This window comes from Aythya ferina (assembly GCF_964211825.1).
Source record: "Aythya ferina genome assembly, chromosome: 12".
In the NCBI taxonomy this organism is placed as follows: domain Eukaryota; kingdom Metazoa; phylum Chordata; class Aves; order Anseriformes; family Anatidae; genus Aythya; species Aythya ferina.
The window spans coordinates 8,457,887-8,480,050 of record NC_140308.1 but is presented as its reverse complement, the minus strand read 5'-3'; the positions used below and the strand labels follow the sequence as shown (position 1 = coordinate 8,480,050).

Genomic DNA, 22,164 nt, shown 5'->3' with positions numbered 1-22,164 from the left:
TTTAAATTACTTACTTTCATATTACTCTTTTCAAACTTTTATTACTTTATTTGAAAAATCACACATGTATTTATATTCATTCAAACTGACACATGTAATATGCAAATGTTCTGAAGTAGGCTCCCCAGCTAACTCTTTGCCCTTTGCAAGTTACATTTCTCAGCAATGTGTAAATGAGATGCAAAGCATAAAAACAGTTTGTTTGTGAAACAGAGAAAAGAATGTGCACAACAACTGTGTAGATGGCCAATATTTTACGTCCTCAGCATTTCAAGAGACACCACTTAAGAAACTGGTTTAAAGAGTTCTCAGGGTAGTTTTGAGAAGTTTTTGAAACCAGTAACACCACTACAAACACACACACACATTTCTGTATTCATAACAGAATGAATAAATGGGAAATGTGTACAAATAAAGTAAAATGCAAAGTAAGCAAAAGTTTGGTAGGCTATCATCTCCATTGATATTAAAATATCAGATGATAAGTACACACAGAAGTTTAGTCTTTAGTTGTGTATAATGGAATGTGCAAACAGAAAAATCTAGAAAAAAATAGAAATCCGTCCATTAAAAAACTATGTCCAAGAGCACTTCTCCTAAGGATTATTGGAGGAGCTGAACAGACTCAGCTGAATTTCATTCATGGATACAGACACATACAGAGTCCATTTTTCTGTTTGGCAACAGTCTTTGAAAAACTTGGGAGCAGTGGTTGGTAGCAGAGTCTGATGGCAGATCTGCAGAAAGCAGCCTTGATCCTTTTGTATTTACATATGGGAGAGGATAAACTGAAATACAATAGACAATGAAAATACCTGCATAATACACAGATTTTTAATGTTCTGCTTTGTTTTCTGCTTGCTCAGGAGAAATGTGGAAAGATAAAATCTGTCTATCAAGAGGGAGAAAGACTTTGGTGCATCAAGGAGACCAAATGCAAGAACAAAAAGTCACACCAAATATCCTTCTCTAAGCACAACTGCATTCAGGCTGTACTGGGAAGTGTTACAGTAAAGCAGGCTGAAAAATCTTAGAGAGAGGTGACATATGTGAAGCCTTGTTTTCGTATTGTGCACTGAAGCTATGATGGAGCATGACAGTGGGGGCAATAAGTAGCTAAATAATGGCAGGGTACCTGTATTATGCCAGAGGTCTACCAGAAAACCCATACGCAACTGCCAGTTCAAATGGTGAATGCCAAAACAACACTTAAACACCTCAATCTCAATGCCTGGTTGAATTAATTACTACCATTTTCATGCTTATTTAGCTTATAAATAGACAAGTAAAAAGTACATGACTGAGGATGAAAACCAAGAGGAGAATGCATGTCATCAGATATAAACAACTAATTGCATATGAAGGACAGATGTAGGCTTTAATTTCAGTCTGGGTTTATGAATCTAGTACATACAGTTGGGTTATCATTACCAAGATAACATGTTTTGTTATTATCCATGCTATGTACCATATTCCCTTAGACCAAAACAACCCCCTCCAAGCCCTACAAAGTACAGCTGTGCAAATGTAAAGGCAGAAGGGATTTGATTAATGCAGAAGATAAGTTAAAGAATGGCCTTTGGAGTCCTAACAGTGACCAGTGGAAGAGGTACACACTGGACTGAGTTGCCAACACTTCATTTAGAGATGAAGTCCCTTTGTAGTCTATATAGCTTACAAATATTACTTCTGTTTTCAGATTTCTAAATATATTCTTCTAGTTTGGGGAGGAATGTTCACAATGTGACTATCTGTACCATATACATTATTTTATATTTGTTTTTATATAGTGCAGTTAAGATTATGGATAGTGACAGAAAAATAATAAAAATTACAAATGTTTTAATGTTGAAAATTATATGATAAGTTTTCTAGCAACTTTTGTTGTCTATATTTCATTCCCTTCAAGCATTAATTTAAGCAAAGATTCAAAGCCCAGAGCTCATCTATCATTAATAATTTTTTGGAACCGGCAATTACTAATATGTGCACAGTACTATTTTACTTTATCAAAATGTCCTTTTAAAATTAGTCTGTCTGCAGTTCCTGATGTGCAAATTAAGCATCTAATTTATCTTGCCCAGTCTTCTGGGATGACTTGATCAGTCCTACATTACCAGGCAGCCAGAGAGTGAAAGTTAAATGTAAAGCAGCAATCTCTCTTAAAATCTATGACAGGAAGCAACAGCAACCAAGCAGAAGATCAGAGGTCACTGGCCTCAGCACACAGTGAGAAAAATTAGAATATTCCTAGTCTAAAACCAACTCGTGAAGAGTGGAAGGGAACAACAAGAACCACAGAAGAGGGCTGACAAAAGTATAATCTATCCTCAATTCTGGGGCTACCTTGTTCATCCAAACTCTTTCTTTTTTATGCAGAGGGATACACATTCCTCTGAATATAGATACATTTTTCTCTGGGGCTATACTGTGCAGTATAATGGAACCTGTATAATGGAACTCCTTGCTATAGTAACTGCTTTCACAGAGAAAAGTATGTTTGGAGTTACACTACACAAGTATTACCTCAAATTAAAAAGACTACATTGTCCATAGAGGTTTGGTATCAAATTTAAATAAAAAGTAAACAGATCTATTTTATATTACTCCCCACAATATCACATCGTTTCTCACAAAACACTTACGAATGTAATTCCAGTGTGTGCAATTGCACAAGATAATGCTTTGCTTAGCTATTAAAACCTGATAAAATATAAAATAGCTATAATAATTCTTCAAGATCATTTAATATGTTGGGTGTTTCATTACTGCTTTCAAAATTCTTGGTATTTTATGGTTGTACACAGATTGAAATGCCCTATATTCAGCTCCTCATGCTGTTGAATTGGAGGTATATTAGAGATAAAACTTTAATAAACAATTTCTGAGGAATATTTTTGAACAACATTAGCACTGACCTGGCACTTTGATTGAATTTAGAGACAATAATCAGCAAATTTAAGATGTCTGAAAACTGTACTGCCTGTCAGATATTTCTATTAGAATATTTACTTTCTGTTTTCTTTTCATGTCAAAATCTCCACAGTGTTTTGTCTACCTTTTCCTGAGAGATTATTTTAGAAAATAATATTGTCATTTTGGTTCCTATCCAAAATATAATGAAGCTATCCAGTAATACTATTTGAGAACTAAGAGAAGCTGGTGCTGAGGAAAGTTGGCACTGTAACTTCTTCAAAATCTGGTTCATTTATTCAGAAGTCTAAACGGATATCATTATGTCCTCATCTCTTTCATGGAGTTTTCTCTTTCCCAACACTCACCGTGAAATATAAATCATTTGGAGCTGTTCATTTAGCTATATTAGAAAATGTTTGGCAGCAATGACTCCTGAAAACAACGCATTGGGCAGCAAAGAGAAAGATTCTAAAGCTGCATCTATGAAGATTAGGATGGGAGAATAAGTGCATCCTAAACTACTCATTATCTCAGTACATTTGATTTTTATGCTTCCCACATCAAGGCCTCTCTAAAGTGGACTATGTTTCCAGGGGCTTGAAAATATGACAGTTAAAAATTCTCAAACTTACAGCTATGATATCACAGTCTACCCTGAAAGGAATCAGTCATATCATTACCTCCCTTACCTTCATTTGAGATACGAGTCTAATTAAATGTTGTTTAGCTTGATTTAATTAGGCTATTTTACTGTCTGAGGGACATTCCTAATTTATTCCTCAGTATTTGGAACTGGCTACTTCATCTAGCGAGCTATTTTTGAAAGAAACAAAATGCTGCAACTTTAATCAACGCTTTTCTATGTGAGAGGCACAAAAACACACACATACAAAATTCCCAAGTCAAAAAGTAATATGAACAATTCTGTTGCCACTCTGCTACAAAGCAAGGATAACATCACAATGTGTGGTGATGTTATCTAATCCAGCCATGCATAATGTCAGCCGGAGGGAAAAGCTAAGACACTATATAGGTCAGGCAAAGTTCATAAAGAATTCAGTTGGAAGTCTCCTACCTATTAGTACCATTGATATTTCAGTATGAATTATCACAACATGAAGCTAAATGAGGTGTCTTAAAAATTAGCACATTCTTACATCTATATGAATGTCTAGGTGAGTCAAATATAAAGCTGGATAAAAAGCAATGTATATTAGAGCTAAAAAAAAAAAAACGCAAACATAAAACTATCCTCTTGAAAATGTCTGTACATGATGTACATCATATATGAAGACAAAAGATCAAGATGGTGGGCTAAGTTATAGGCAATATACTCAGAAGTTATTATAGTTAGACTTACTTTAAACCCAGCATTTGTGTGCAGAAAAAAAAAAATCAATTTCTTTTGTTTACTTGTTTTATGTTGCTTTCTAAATGTTTTAGTGAAAGGCTTCAAGCTGAGAACTCAAGAGAACTGCAGCCTCACTAACTTCTAAGACCATGGGCAATACTACTTTTTATCTATGCATTTCAACTTACTCAAGATTCAGACGATCTGCAAGCTTCTTCCAGCTTTCTGCAGCAATAGTTTGATCCTATCTTGTGAAATGGCATCGATCCCCTTCCAGTTCTGTTTTCTTTTTGTTCTTTCTTTCCTTTAAACTCTGGAACACAAAGAAAGTAAAACAGTACCATCCCATATGAAACCATTTTTATACTGATTTCCTCAATGTCATGTCTGACTGTCTTCTCTTAAATAGCACACCAGAGCGGTTTATTCTCTCATCCTTTCATTAGGAGGAATACCTAATCTAATCCCAAAATGTAGGAGGAATCTTTTTTTAATTTTTTTCCTGATGTACATATTTCAGTATACTTATGTTAAATAAAGCAAAAACAAAAAAGAATAGAAATTAGAAAAAAGTGATTTGCAACAGTCCTTATATCCTTATATAGTCCTTATATAAGGACTATATCCTCACGTAGTCCTGATGTGATCCACTGTCTTGGTGAAAATACTAAAAAGCTCCGGCTTTGGAATAAATAAGCCTTACAGCTGTTTTGAGTGACCACTATGTCAGACCAACATAAAATGGATTGCAACCTTGATAGTAGTTAATCCCTAAAATTTCAGACAGGCCTACTTGTGATAGTCTACTAGTGAAAAGTCAGAAATACTATTATTATTGTTTCTATGATTTTTAAGCACTGATAGCTTCAGTATATCTAAACACTGCACCTCAGAGATAGCATAAGGCCTACAAAAAACTAATGTATACTAGAAAGCATTAAACCACACACCCAAGTATCTTCTGGATCCAAGAATCAACACTGAATACAGAAATATTCCAAAACTATGGACTGAACTAAGCAAGTGTGGATAGATGCGTTCAAACAAAGGAAATGTTGAGCTAGGTAGTTCTAGAATTTTTCGTACACTTCTTGGTCCACGTCCATTTTACAGATTAATTAATTTGCCTATTACTGAGATCATACTTCAGTCAAGCTCTTTGTCTATTGCTCACAGAGACATGACCAAGTATACCTATATATCTGCTTAATATTCATGGCATGAGTTCATGTTATCTGACTTCTTTTCCCAACATACTTTGAAAGAGCTGAGGAAAACAAGCAAACAACAAAAAAAAAACCAACCCACAACAAAACAAACAAACAAGCAAACAAAAAGCTAAAGCCATCAATTTGGATATCTATCTGGCTGAGGCAAGTGCATTTGCTCAGCATTCCTTTTTGGCTTACTCTGCGTGGCTTCTTTTTCCATCCCAGGCACTATCCCTAAGGTGCTTGTCTAAGAGTCTTGAAATCAGACTAAGAGGTTCTGCTATTATTCTGAACTTGCACTCCAGGTAGTCAGAGATGAAGGCTGATGAAGGTGATCTCTGAGTTCCATCTCCAATGTTTCTTTATTCTCGGTTCTTCAGAAATTCATATCAGAGAGGTTTTAAATGCCCTGCCTCATTATTAGCAAATCTCTGCATACTGTGAGTGCAACTGTTTTCACTTTCTGAAAGTGCCTTAGGTCTTCCAGCCTCTGACAAAACACCATGTGGAGTTATTTTCTCTCTTTTGCCTAGTTAAGAAGTTATTGATTGCCACTTGCACTTTGAAGCAGATAGCTTTCCATTGCCCACATTTGCATTCCTTTTGTATTTCAGCCTCTACTTCAATTCCTACTGATGCTCTTGACATTTAAAAAGTGTGTATTGGTGTCAAGGTCAGCATCCTTTGCTGGACGCTGCCACAATGACTTCTCACACGTCTTTAACTATGTCCTTATACAGTCCAAAGTAATTTCAACCAATGACTGGAAAACCATCATAAAAAAAAAATCCTGCAAGCTTTTTATGTTATGGTCTTTAGTCAGTACTTATGTTACAGGCATGCTGTTGGTATTTGGTCAGTACCTCCTCCCAGATTTTATTTGTTTGTTTTATCTCTGTTTTTCAGAATCAAATGCTTGTTAACTATCATTGTTTTTTGGAGGTATTCTTCCAAATCTGATGTGAGCTTTAAGATAAGGTCATTCACAATTTCCTCTTGCCTTTGAGTTTACCAGAATTTCCCTTCTGGCATTTCCAGCCTGTACGATTAAGGCTGTTGAGTAGAAACACTCATATCTACCAGTACATGAACAAATGAGCTGACATCTCTTTAGGTCACTGAATTTGCTAATTATGTCATGATGTGAGCTGTACAATGCAACTAATAAAGTGATAACAACAACAAGAACAAACCAAACATAATAAGGAAATGTGCTTTTTTTTTTTTTTTTTTTTTTTTTTTTTTTTTTTTTATGTTTTTTCAAGATCAGTGATCTACAAGCTGAGACACTCCTCTAGGTTGCCTATGGCAAGGTTCAGATTTAGCACCTGCATAAATTTAAAAAGGAAGATTATGGCGTACCAGAACCACCACGAAGTATCCGTATGTAAACTGTGCTGCCCAAGAGATAAATAGAACAGGAAATCCTAGAGATGGAGACCTTGTGGCTTCCATGAATATAAGTTTTGAAATTTTCTTCTGTTCCAGCCAGAATTTATCTACCTTTAAGAATATCTTGACCCTTTATTACAAGCAGTCCAAAATAGCCTTGTTTCATTTAATACAAGGTGATGAGCTGGTTTCAAATTTAAAGGTCTATTAATCTATAAGTTAAAGTGCAACGAAGGATATCAGTGCAATTTTTTTTTGAAAGCTTAGCAATATAGTGTCCATATCTCACAGTTTAGCTGTCTGTAGTTACATGGGAAGCAGTTAGTGTATTAAGTTCCTTAAAACAGAATTTCAATGATGTTTTATTACTTTCAGCAGACACGCTGAATTGATTAAATTCACAAGCTACATAAATGGTTTCTGACAGCTAGTAACTATACACTGCAAGGACAAAAGCTTGTTAGGAATAAACTCTAAAGCAACACAAACTGATAGCAAAAGGCCTTTTGTTAATCTAGAGTAGAATGACTTTAGATTTTTTCCCTTTAGAAAGCAAGAACAAACTGCTGGAACTTTTCACATGAAAGATGCCACCTGCTTTTCAGGCTCTTTACCGGTGTGTAACAGATTTGAATGTACGTTACATAAAGATTCCACAAGAAAATACAATAATTTTCTTCATTAATAGGCTCCAGAAGAAATCAGAACATATTTCACTTTCATTTATGTGATTACTGAAGCACTGTGAGAAGACAACTCTAAATAAAGTATAGGTCACACTCCATGAACTAGCAACAAGTGAAGACCAATTGAACTTTATAACATAAAAACAAATCACGATGCTTAGAAGCACTATAACACTTTGATCCCAGGAGAAAAGAGCAAGCTAATTGTATATATAAAGTGGCATTATTGTGTCAGTCCAAGAGGGACTGAATGGCTATGCATGATATGCCAAAGCTACATAGGCATCAATCAGTCAGTTATACTTCAGAACGCTCACACACAGCCCGGTGTGCAAAGCAGCATATTTAAGTCAACTAGAATTTATGTCAAGTAAAAAAAGACTAAATTTAAAAATCTGTCTAAAGCAATGTTTCAAGATATATATTTTTTTAATGTTATTATCTCCCACAACCAAGCACTGTCTTGCAACTTTATTTAAATAGGTAGATATTTGAGATAACAGAAGTCAAACAGCCATGGTGATTCTGGTTCCATGTGGCTTTGTTTTCATGGAAAGCACTTTGATGAGCAAAACATAAGCACCTGACTAATGTTATAATTGAATTCGCTATCATTTTGTTCATTGGTATCATAGGTTGCACACTGGAGCAGGCTCCCCAGGGACTTAGTCACTGCACCAAGCCTGTCTGAATTTAAAAAGTGATTTGACTACGCACTTAGTCACATGGTCTAAACTTTTGGGTAGACCTGTGTGGTGCCAGGAGTCGGACTTGATGATCCTCATGGGTCCCTTCCAACTCGGGATATTCTTTGATTCTCTGATTTTTCAGCAAAAACTTAAAAAAGATGGATTTAGCATATACCATAAATGCCAATATTACTTTTATGAAGCTTTTCCTTTAAACATGTACACAGGAAGTGGTTTTACTTTGTTTAAATCTCACAGGAAAAAAAAAAAAAAAAAAGCTGGTGAGAGACAAACTCCATGAAAACTCATTAGGAAAACAAACAGTATAGTGCAAACAGAAGTGATATTTAAAGTAAAGTGAAATGCAATAGAAAAAAAAATGTAGTCAGCAAATATACTTTTTGTTCTTATTAGTAATCTAAAAAATAATATAATATTTAGGTTAAAAACATCTGTGATTCTACTTAAAAAGTTTTTCCACATATCATCATACAGTTTGGAAGAAAAATAGTATTCTAAATTCCCCAAAAACACAAATCATAGCTCAAATTCATGTCCAATCTGAAAACACTTACTGGAAATATTTTGTCTCTATTTCAGCAATGGATGAAACATAAAAAATCTCAAATCACTATATTTATGAAGAGGAAGACAATATTATTGTTTTTAACAGGAACAAAAATATTCAGCACACGGTGTAAAAGAATTAGAGATTTGGCTTCTGAAATGACATCAGATTACAATGGATAAGGACATTGTATTTAATATTTTCCCTCAACCTGTATGTAGACGCACAATTTTCTACCTATAGTCCTAAGAGAGCTGACCTCAGAATTCCCCGAGGCATGCCCACGGGACAGATCATAGATGGAGCACCAAGTATGAAGGCTGTTCTCTTGGGATTTGTGTTGATGGCTGTAGAGTTAGTTTTAATCCCAAAGGCTGTGTGCAGCAACATTTTTTTTTCAGTATTATTTAAATTATACGATCCAGGAGATTAAAAACAAAAACAAAAACAAAGAAAACATTCACACACATAGTAAGAGTAGGGACAATATAATGAAGTGATATCCGCTCAATTGAAAATGAGTGAAAGAGAAACTGTAACATTTAAAATGCAGTAAGCATTGCAAAATGCCCAAAATACACAAACGTGTACCATATTTTTTAAAGAACAAAAAGAAGGTAAGGAAAAGAAGACTCTGATACCAGCAGTAGATCTTTCTGTAGTCCATTTAGCATAATGGTGCAGATAAGAATATCCAGTACAGACAAAAATATCATATGAACTTTAGCTATGACTCAGCTGAATTTCATCCAAGCAGCTTTACACTGCATGTCAAAGCTGTATAGATGCGTTAAATGTAGTGATGAAGTGCTGCAAGAGCACTGTAACCAATAGCCACACAAGATTTTTTATTATATATATATTTTTTAATTTGAGCACTGCAGGCTGTATATTACCAAACTATCCCACTTTGCAACTCATAAATGACAAAGTTTCAGAGAGCCAACTGTACTTTTTCTGCAAGTGAGGGTCTCTGTAGAGAAACAAACAAAAATGACCTTCTTAAAAGAAACCTGCTTTTACCATGCAGGAATAAATTCTTATTTCCCATAGTAAGTGCATTCCAATTTTTAAACAATATCATTATCTTGAAATAGCATTGTTAGAATTTGACATTATGTACCTAAGAGCCACATAATTTAGTATGACCTTCAGATGTGCATGATTATTTCCATGGCAGAACGCTGTATACTGAAGCCTTAATTAGTTAGCTAGCAGTATTACAAAACCCCAGTACTAAAGAACAGAGTAAAAAAAAATTGTAGCTGGCAGGAATGATCCTGCATTTTGTTGCTTTATATTTTATCTGTACAATATTCCCCATTCCCTCATCCAGAAGAAAAGTAAAACCAAATTCATCACACTTTTCCACCATTTTATCAGCTCAACTCATGCTATCATGAAAAGGAAGTTTCAGCTGTATTTTTATAACTTCCAAAGCATCTAAGCCAGATGCATTTCATGCCTAACCATTCCTGAAAAAAACTTCAGAAATGCCACCACTGTTACTGAACTAGAGAAGTGGTTTAACATGTCCATGCCCTTACACTCACACATTCACATCAACAGGTTGTCCTGTAACTGGTAGGACTCCTGCTGTTACTGAGTCAAAGACATAGGCACCCTAAGATAAAACTAGTTTTATAGTCTGCATACAATTTCTATTATTCTAGCACTGAGTTATAATCTACATTCTTAGAAAAAAAATCTTAAAAGCATAGTCTTTCAAAAAGAAAAACAATCTCTAAATAACTTTGAAAATTTTGATTTATAGGGAGAAGAGAGAAAAAAAAAAAAGCAAAAAAAACCTGTCTAGCCCCAATCATTGCTTCTCCTTAGTAATTTTTCAAGCATTACTCCATTAAAGAAATAATTTATTTAAAATAAAAAAATTAAAAAAATAAGAGTTGTTCTTCCCATACTAGTAAGACTTGCTAAACACACAAGACTACAAAGGCTGGCTCTGGATATTTGTATTTGGTTCACATTACACAAATTAAAAGGCAATCGTTACAGTATCATTTTGCCAAGAGCTTACTGTACTCTTCAAATTGAAGTGAAAGGTCTGTGATGAAAGGTGTCTGAAATTTTCAAGAACTAACTGGTAAGTGTAATTGTAGTGAAACCCTTGAGAAGTCAAAGAAGTAGGGAAAATGAATTAAGCCAGACCTTCTTTGGGCAGGCTCTTGATTTCTTGAGTTTTCAAATTAGATCAAAGTCGCATCAAGAGCAAAAATCTTGCTCTATATAAAAATCTACTCACAGTATGTAAAAACTTAAACTTATTCCAATCAAACAAGATATCCTGGCCATGGAAATTTAAATAAACAAATTCTTGTTGTTTCTTTTGGTGCTTTTCTTAGAGTACAACAAAGGTGTGTTCCTACAGTAAATATTTAGACCAGGATATCTTTCGCCATACTGTTTCATACCAAATGTTAAGAAGAGTTAGGTTACCTAAACTGTAAAATACTGGTAGCCTCCTGGATTCTGTAACCACATCCCAGATGAGGTTAGAACGTTTTAAAATATCCCACGTAGTGGTTAATAACGAGATGTTAGGCATTCATGCTTGAAATTGTGGGTCATTTTTGATTAAACATCTTGCAGAGGAAATAAGGCATGGCATTTTCAAAGTGAGTTTGTAGCATAATGTGCAAGTGCATAAAAGCTAAAGTTATTAGAGGTGATATATATAACTAAGAGGAAGGGACAAGGGAAAACCAGTTCAGCTAAACTGATACTTAACTGAATACTGTTCAAAACTCATAAAGTATATTCTGTCCAGAGAACAGAGATAATCCTCTTATAGAATGCTGGTTTAGTTTAAGTTTCTATGCTCAGATTAGGACTAGAAACAGATTTTTGTTTGTTTCTGAAGCTAGAAAGAGGTACAAATTTAAAAACACAGGAATTTTAAAAGATGCTATAGGCACAGAATTCCAGAGATTTGTATTTTTTTGTGGGTAGAGTTGGTTCTTTTTTTTTTTTTTTTTATATTTTCCCCCCCCCAGAAATAATATCAGAGAATGAAAAGTTTTATAATTAAGGCATAAAATATCAGATGCTTAGTCTCAATAATGACTCATAATTCCTGAATGAACCAAATATTCAGGGACTAATTGTTTGTTTGTTTAACCTTATTTTCTGCAGTTAAAAGAATGAGAATATACTCTCTATTAAAGGTGGGGAGGGGCAAAAAAATACTTCAACTCAAGTTTCTTAACTTTCACAAGATTACAAGATGAAGCCAACACTTCATGGAAAAAAAGCAGCTCACCAGTAGTACCAGCAGTAGAAATACAGGCCTTATTTATTTCAGCCCAACAATTGTATACATGAAGAGAAGAAATACAAATGCAAACACAGCTGACACATTTAATAGAAATTATCTGATATATACCCCAAGACTGTATTTCACAGCAAGAATGTAAAATCTTTTAGATATTATGTTCTCATCCAATGCTGAGGGATCCAAACACATGAATGTGTGGGGTCTTTCCACACTGCCTGTAGGTGCACTATGCAAAAGACCATAGTGCATCCAGCACTATGCTTCCAGCATCCACCCTTACCTCTGCTGTGTGTTAGCCATGCCTACTCTGCATGTGTGGATGAAAGCCAGGTATGCACCATGCCCTCCATGGGAGGAAAACTGCAACACATCACATGACATGTAGCCCATGGTTCAGATGATCAATACCACTGGACATGCTATAAATTGTACTAAGGAACCAGGACAAAAAACTGAACCAGGGATGGATAATCAGGGACTGGGAATGGAACACACTTCTAACAAGTAAAAGTGAGCTTAAATACTTATTTGAAGATCCCTTTTTGATACAAGAAGTAAAGAAAGCTGTGATCACAATTATAGTCTTGCTGGACCTCCTTTTTAATTTTATTTTGTTTTAATTAAAAATATAATAATCTGCTGTTGTTTTGAACCTCCATATGTTTAACCATGGCTAAGAATGGTCAAGATAAATATTTATTAAAAAAAAAATATGCAAGTACAAGCTGTGACAGGTCATAAAAGATAACTACTTGTATTTGGCAGATTAATTTTATCTGTCTTCAGCCTGCATCTATGGTATAGGTTATTATATATTATAGAACTAATCTTTAATACAATTTCACGTCTGTTCAGTATTACCAGCATGTGTGATTGCAGTTAACTTTCTCAGCGAACATCACAAGTCCTGCTAGAGCTGGCAGGCAATACAATCAAGTCCATCATGTCTGCTCAAGGGGCTAAATAAAAAGTAGATTAACTTTTGCAGATACTCCAAATGTGTTTTTGGATTTTATTCTTTATCCTATATCTTATTACTTCTGGTAGAAGAAACTTCTAAATAAAGATGTTGCAGAATTGTGAAGCTCTGAATTCTGATCTCCTGAGCGATTTGCATGGGTACACTGATTGAGATGGTGACATAAGAAGTGAAAACCCTTATCTTCTTTATGCTGTTTTGTTTAGAAATTTCATAAAAGCTATAACATTCACATCCATTGAATATGAAGTTTTGTGTACTATGAACAAGTAATATAAAGATATATCCAAATACATTTGAAAATACATTTGAATTTAAATTCTATACCTACTATTTTCTTAAAGCACAATGGCCCATAAATGAAAACTGGAGATTTGCAAGCCTACTGCCTCATATCATTAGTACACGTTTGTTCACAAAATGTCACAAATGGGATTTTTAAAAAGATCTATTATTTTACAAAAAAACAAATGGCTTAAGCTAGCTCAAAGAAGATTACATGTGACTGATTTTATGCTTTATGATTTCTAATTGCTTCAGCTATCCCCAGTCCATCTTAACTGAATAATATCATTTAAATATTTTAGGTAGTTTTCTTTTAACAGGCTCTTAGACTTAATGTTTCTGCCTTGCTTCAGGACAACATCTTTTAATTGCTTTAAATTATCAGTGATGTCTCCAGCATTTTCACTGAACATGGATTGATTTCAATTAACTTTCTCACGCGTTAGCATAAAAGCAGTCTTATTCAATTTGCCCTAATTAGATCACACAACCTCTTGAAGCTAAAGCAATGACAGTCATTAGAAGGTTGTACAGAGAGAGAGAGAGAGAAAATATCAAGGTTGTTTACTGCAGTTAGTCCTTTTGTAATTTTGAAACTGCAAGTAGAGTCTGTTCCTGTGATGGTATGAAGGATTTAAAATCAAATCCAGAATTAATTTAGGATGTATGGAAATTCACAGGTTCAAATTTCCTGTAAAAATCAGGTTGATGATTATTATTTTTTTTCCATATTGACAAAGATCAACTTTTGCACTGCTGGCAATAACATACCTGCAGCACTGTTAGCTGCACAAGTCACTGTTTCCCCATCTTTCACTGTATAGAGAAAGATATTAGTAACTACTCTAATAGATTGTTACACAGGGAAGATAGAAGACAACTTTAATGATGTATGGTTGTAATCTTCCTTCAGTTTATTTTGCTTTGGAAATTTTCTCCTTCCTCAACTGCAAGCCACACAAAATAGGACTGACAAAAGACACCTCTACACAGAAACTTTAGCTGGCTACTGAAGTTAATGGGCATGAGGTAGAAAAGGTTATGTTTGCTGTGTCCCAGCTGCTAGGGAAAGGAACATAACACAAATTTTAGACAGGTTCCTACAAGGGAGAAAAAACAAACAAACTTGGAAGCATTAGATGGAGGGAAAAAAAAATAATAAAAAGAGGACAGGACATTGTAATAATGACCTCTAGGACCTCTAGTAAACCGATCCAAGGGATCATGAAACTGCACAGAGTCATTAAGTCTGGTCCTCAACTATCACCAGAATTATGGAAAAGCTGCTAGTCTACAACTGTCCTCAGAAACTCAGAAACAATTACTGCTTTTCTCTTACATTTCAAAAACTACAAAACAACCCTGAAAGGGAAAATACATTTATGATTTCCAATTCAAAGGGACAGCAGATACAGAAAAAGAAAAGTGGAGAGCAAGACAGAAGAAAGGAGAGCACCTTTGGTGTCACCTCAATGTTCAATAATCCTACAAATTTACTCAGAAATGTAGAAGATAACAAGTTTCTTTATTTTCTGGGGAGACTAAAAGAGTTGTAGCATCTCTCCCTTACTTCAGTACTGACCAGGTAGAGAGTGTTCAATGTTGCTCTTCCTTATGCAAATATTTATAAATTAGTCTGTTTTGGAGCACTGTGTAGGCTGGATTCAAAACTAGGTTCAGAATCAGAGAACTACAGCTAGCTACAACACTTAAGAGCTTTTCTTTATGTACTATAAGTACTACAAAAAAAAGAGACAAATTTAATCCTTTTAGGCCTGGGGGTCTGAGTCAGATGTCTTATAAGACTCAAGTATAATATGCATTGTGGCAAAGCTGTGATCCTTTTATGTATTCCTCAGACATGAAAATGCATCCAGTGGGCCAGTAGCTTTCTGTTACTAGTTTACGTTCAGCTTTTATAGACAATGCATGTAACTCCACGGTCATTTAATTAAATATTACAATATTGCAAAGCTATAGAGGTGTAAATGTTCATTTCATTGAAATCATATGAAAAATTATGTTCCACTGTATTTAGAGTTCATAAGGGACAAAATTTTACACTCACAGGCATCCAAAAGTAGCTAAAATACCATTTATCAATTTTCTGACATAAATGAATTAAATAAAGCCAGATTACACATTAATGCATTTCAGTAAGTAGGAGCAAATATTTATCCATTATTTAATCATAATAACCTGTTTCCAAATCAAATTTATCCAATGAAAATCTTCCTAGAGTGAATTCTCCAGTGCTGGCACCTCTTGAACCTGCCAGAGCAACAAAGTTATGGACCAGTAATTAGCAAAGCAGCTCTGCCAACTTGTGATATTTCAAATGAAATCAGAGTTATTTGTGACTTTTTCTAGATCATGCAGCTTCCATCAGCATAAATGGTGATTGCATCTGCTCTGTGGGTCACAATCTGGTTAACACTACATATTACAGTTCAGTTCTAGAAAAAATAATACTGTCTCCAGACTCCCACTTAGGTGCTAACATTTCTGTAATCAGACATAGAGCATGTCAGATCCAATATGAAAACTTCTATCTTTTGTTGATCCAATATGAAAACTTCTATCTTTTGTTTAATTGGATTGGTCAGTGGAGCAAGAACAAGGAGTATGCTGAATTTGGCAGAAGCAGTTTAGATATGTATTTTAATCCATTTTAGAAGAGTCATACCAGTATGATTCTGTGTGCTGAAAGACTTACTTGAGAATAAGACAGACCAGAAAAATTTTTGGTTAAGAATTTTCTTGGAGCTTGCCACATCTCTACCAGCATCCCTCTCACATGCAGCACAAACATCACTAGCATTAAGTCCTAATACTTCTGTAAATGTGATGGGTACCAAATGTGTGTAGCTTATTGGAAAGCAGAGGCATTTCTCACCCCCGATTTACAGCAATGCTGTCAATATCAGCATTGCGTATTTAAACTCCATTTTTCACTGAAAATCTTATGAAACTTCGGTTTTAGAAGACTGATTGTCTGAATGAGGGTGTATTAACCTTCCATTTACTAAAGAAAACTTGTGTTAAAACACTTTGCACAAAACTTGTGTCAAAGCACTCTAGCAAAATCATGCTGCTGGCCTAGGAAACAAAAGTTTATTATTATGTTTGAAGTCTTATTAGGTTTGAAATCTGGAGGTAGCTTTCTGTAGCCCTGCTTTCTTTTTTAGTTCTTCATTTTTTTTTTCTTTTTTTTTTCTCTAGAATTTGCTCCTCAAATCCCACACTAAATATTATTCCTTTAAATCAGACAGAGAATCCTTTTCAGTGCAGTTAAGTTTGCATCTTTGACTTTGTTAGAGCTATATGATTTATGTCTTCGGCTAGACCATGGGATGCTCCTGAAGCCAGGTACATCAAAGAAATATTTAATCTCCAGAATATTTTTCACAGACTCTAAGCTTTGGTACTCCTCTTCTCAGCATTTTTATTGGTGACAGGGCAGCAGCTACCTTCACTGATACTATTTTCCTGTGTCCTGTATGGCCTCTGGAGAGCAATGGGTAGGTTGTAAACTAGTTGTCTTTTCTCCAGGAAAGGACCCACTTGCTCACAATATGGGGAAGAACAGAGAATATGGTTACTACTTTTATGTCTGGATGAAAGGATCCAATCTCTTCCCTGTCAGAATATTTATAAACCTACCCTGGAAACAGATTCTGTCTGTTACATAAAAAATGATGGAAAGGTTTGCAAACTAATTATTTGGTGGTTGAACTTAAAAATTCAGTCAGTTTCTAAATGCATAACTACAGTGGTGGACACCCACAGTGGTTTAGAAACAAACTCCTTGAACTTCTGTTTTAGTCAGCCTATATCTCAATGTCCTTCTGAGCCAGTCACTGAAAGCAATATGTCCAATTTCTTATAATTCATCTAACAGCATTCTCTGAAACATATTAGTAAGTTACTTGACTATTCAAAGACTTGAAATATTCTAATACTTTTACTGGGGTTGTGGGTAACAGACTATCTTAATTGTTTCAGGAGGTAATAGGAAGTCACTGGAAGTAGATGACAAAACATTTCCTAAAATTTGCGTTGACAACACAAACTAGCATAACAGAGTTAGTTGGTAAGCATTCTACATGTAAATACAGAAGTTTTAAAAGTACTAAAAGTACATATTAAAATTACACGGGATTTTCTCTGTCGCTGTGTAATGAAATACAGGGACGGAAAGAATACATCTAACAGGTGATAATAGTAGTACAAACAGTGGTCCAGTTTGAAATAAAAAGAACACAGTTCTTTCACTAAACCTTCATATCAAGAGTTAATTTAAACCATGTCATATTTCTGAAGGCACTCTTGCAAATGTAATAAGCTTTGCAACCCCTGTATATTCACAAGCAAAGATAAATAGGATACTCTGTGTATTACACAGTATTACAACAGAAAAAGAAAAAAGAAGAAACCAAGGAAATTTGTGCACCTGGTAATTGTTAGTTGCTTTCCAACCTCTGGATATATTTGAAAGGTCTTAGATTTACAATTTATCCCTAAAGATTTACAATTTATCCCTAAAATTTCACTGTTCAAAAGTGTAGAATGAATGATAATTTCAGGCTGAGGTGGAATTAGTACTTCCTTATGTCAGTAATGTTCCCTTTTCCCCCTTTCCTTGACGTTCCATTATTATTTAATCGCTTAGTTTTTAACTCTCTCAGAGACACGGTGTCATTCTTTGTAAGAATGAAAAATAAATTTATTCAGCTATGGTTTCTCAGTCCATTTAGGACAATTCCCTACAGCATATGGTCACTAATGATTTATCTACTTGTATTTTATAATGTAATTCCATTATTTTCTTCGGATCACCTAATTAAATTTGGTGTGTGAGAATAATCTAGGCATATTAGAGTTTGTATTTCAGTGGCCTGTAAAGGACTTTCAATGGACAGCATGTGCTCAAACAACTGCCCACTCCCAGCAGATTTTATAGCTGGAGTTACAGTAAAATACCACAAAGTAGATTAAACAATGACCTAATCAGGGAATTGGGAAAAATGCCACCATAGTCAAATGAGCTTATCTGGTTGCACAGAGAGCTTTAGCCATGTCTTTTCAAATCACTAACCACTGTCAGCTGGAAGTGTCTGTGAGATGTATTTATTTGCTGTACACTATGTAGTTCTGCAATACTTCAAAATAAGGAAAAGTCCTCACTGACTTTCTAGAGGTGTTCATTCCACTTGCAGGATAGAAAAGAGAGAATTATTTGGCTGTTGCCTATTTTTATTTTTTTTTTGGGGGGGAGTGGGGGGGGTCATCTTGTCCTTTGCATTTTGTTACCACTACCCAAAGCAGGCATTATGATGCTGATACATTAGAGCTAGATATATAGAGCTGATATATTAGCTGTAAAATATTTTGGGTATGTTATGACACTTACATAAGAAATGTGGAAATTCATAGCTACAAAGAACTGGAAACTTCTTACTATTTTTCTACACCACACTCCCAGTTCTGTTGTATTAAGGATACCAAAAGAACCTAAGAGGCTCAGAAAAAATATGGGGTGAGGGCAGGACTCTGGCAGATGTTGATACAGAAGTACATAGATATCATTCAATGTGTTCCTATGCTTCTTACTCAGCTGGATTGGGTACTTATGTTTGTGACACAATGATTATTTTTTAATTACCTTCAGAGTGGTAATCAAAACAAACTGACTTATCTGGTGATCATATAACAGGGATAGCACAGGACAATTAATTTGATTTCAAAGCAAAACAAGCTACTAATGCATCAAGCAACTGTGAATATCAGAACAATGTGCCTACCTTTTACTAGAGCAAAAAGTCATGTTTTCTTTTTTTTTTCCTTATCTCAAATGGAAGACCCGATTCCCTCTGCAATTTATATATAATTTTATATCAAATGAATCCAATATCATAATCTGTATTGATTTCTACTTAAACAGGGTTTTGAGTATTCTGTTAATGAAACATGCCCAAGTGAGATGGCTAAAAATTCTTTCTTTCACTGATAAGATGTGGCATAAGCAGATGAAGTTTAAGTTAAACTGTTAACAACACTATTTCAGTTAGAATAGACTTCTAGCAAATAGAGGTTGTTTTTCTTATGTCTATTAATTCTTCAATCTTTTCAATTGACATTTATGGAAGGCATAGCTCCCAAGTAAATTGAAGTCAAAGATCAGTTGTTTTTAACTTCTTGGGGAACAATGGGATAAGTATCTTTATAGTGAAAGCACCAAGCTCCTAGTTGATGACCTATCTGCTTCCTTTAATTTCAAGCAACCTACCCAGATCAGAAGTCATAGCTGTACATATAGCTTCCAAGCACCCCACTGGATAGTTAGTGAAATTTAAAATTTGTGTTTATGTATAGAAAAGGTGAGAAAAGTTTTGGATAGGTTGCTGGGAAGACATACATCAGTAGCATGCAGTCTTGGCTTACCAAGACAAACTCTCTGCTTGTACAGGTATGGTACTTTTGGTACGTTCTGCTTGTTTTCTTGCCAATTATAGTGAATTCTAAAAGAAGATAATTATATGGAAAATGAAAGGTTAGTGTGATTTCTTCTAGGCAATAATCATAACATGATACAGACATCTCATTTCAGCTCCTCAAGTACTTGAATTTTCTAAGTTAGCTAATTGGATTTAGAAAATCTAAGTACCCATATCTGCAATTATAAGTTACAAAAGAAGCAATTTACTTCCCCCCCCCCCCCCCACCCTTGTAAGGGTCTTTTTTTCAGCATCTTGTTAGAAGATGCATCATGCCAAAGCCAGTCTGTGCAAGTAGAGGCTGCAAAGCATGAAACCCACAGTTTGTGAAATCAAGTACTTTATCTCTGAGTAAGGTCTGAAACATGGTTTATAGCTACAAGGACGAAAATCTAGTAACTCTCAGCTTGATCAAAATCTAGAAAAGCAGTATGAAGTGCAAAGACTATGAAAACTCCAAGAACATACTTTCTCACGGGTTTGCATGGTTTTGCCTATTTTAGCATAAAGATGGTTCCATATAAATTAAGCAGTTAAAAACAAAGGGGAAAAAAAAAAAGGAATTACAAGAACCTTCATTTCTCTTCTCTTAAAGATGCAAACTTGCCTCTCTAAAAATGACAGTATTATTATTATAAACTATATATTTTCATAGACTTTAAATAGATGTCTGAGATCCTGAAACATCTCAGAGGCAGAAAATTTGCATGAGGCAAAAAAAGTTGTGTTCAGTGCCATCTAGTGAAATTTAATTAATAAGAACAAATAGGAGCAATCAAAACCAAAGATTCCCAAGATTCCTTAAATCCCCAAATGAAAGCTGTCCTTAATTTATTTTATCTCATGCCATAAAGCCTACAGTGGGGAATCTGGTGCTTTCAGACTACTTGGCTTAAGAAATAAACAACGCCCACTTATCTTAAAAACTATTAATATAACATGTTCATTCATGGTAACAAATGGGGAATCTTAGCCATTTTTCCAGCTCTCCATCATATTATGCCACTCAAATCATAAAAAAATATTTATGAATTATAAAGTAAAACTTCATTAAATAGAACTGTTATTTTTTTTTTTTTTTTTTTTTTTTTTTTTGGCATGGATCATAAACAGTCTGTAAAAGGATTCTCAGTACTGCAAGATATTATTCTCCCTCCTATTTTTCTTTTTCCAATTCAAACAACTCACAGTAACTAGGTAGAAATGTGGAAGCATTCTGGCAACCTGGATTACATCAATGTTTTTTGCAAAAAAGCAGTAAATAAAACATTTAAACAAAAAATGCAGCACAGATTTTTTCATAGCTATCATATAATGTCACATTAGATTACTATTAAGTTGCTAAGTCACTATTAAGTTGCACCTAACAAGTAAAGTTCCTTGCATTTACAGTCTAAGCACTATTTATATTTTTGTTTAGTAACAAACTCTGAGAAAGTCGTATATAGAAATTTCAAGCAGTTTGCTTAAATCTGTGGAATTTGAGGGTTGAAAATCTCTCTCTCACTTTCCCCATACATATATTCTACTGAAATTTCTGTTCTCTGTCACACATCCAGCCTTAACTGAGTGGATCGCACCTTTGCTTTATAGCTATTTGTCTTTGAAAATCTATCCTGACTATTTTGTAAGGTGTGACTTAATATCATATGTTGCCTGAATTACTGAAATCTGAAAAAATATTAACAAATATTTTAAAATATTAAAAAATACTGAAAAAATAGCTGACTGCACATTTAAAAATAAATGAGTGTACTTTGCTGATTCATTTTCCAAATACTTTACAACATGTCACTAAAAGGATAGAACAAAACAATAAGGAAAAAGAGAAAATACTTAAAATACTTTCTATATGAAATTGCCTCCTTTGTGGTTATCCTCAGATGTTTTAATACCTTAATTATGTCTTTTGAACCTTTGTACAAAACAGTCAGATGTGCTTTCAAAAAAAGCTGGAGCAGTTAAAGCCACAAAGCTCGTCTCCTGGTGCTGGCATGGTAGCTACCCGTATGAGCACCTCTAATCCATTTCAGAGGGAAACAAAACAGTTGAACTTTAAAACACAGCCAAGATTAAAGCTGGCAACCCCTTTACCCACTACAAATTGTTCTACAAATAAGAATCTGATTACATCTTTGTTGATTCAGCAGTTATTTCTTCTTACATCTGATACTAATCACCCATTGCAAATGATAAAACAAACAAAATGACTTGCCAACTGCATCACCCCTGATCATTCCTGCTGTGTTCCAATTCGTTCTTCTTGGGAATGTCATTCTGCTGAATGGATGAATT

At 34.6% G+C, this 22,164-nt stretch overlaps 1 long non-coding RNA gene across 1 annotated transcript in view; it reads right to left on the bottom strand.

The window, feature by feature from the left end:
* Nucleotides 1-573: 573 nt before the first annotated feature.
* LOC311443519 overlaps nucleotides 574-22,164 on the bottom strand; it is a 28,101-nt gene continuing 6,510 nt past the window's right edge. Inside the window, exons 2-3 of the long non-coding RNA XR_014697309.1 lie at nucleotides 4,456-4,580; nucleotides 574-788 (exon numbers count right to left, since the gene is read on the bottom strand). This is a non-coding gene — a long non-coding RNA (uncharacterized lncRNA). The remainder of the gene's footprint in view (nucleotides 789-4,455; nucleotides 4,581-22,164) is intronic.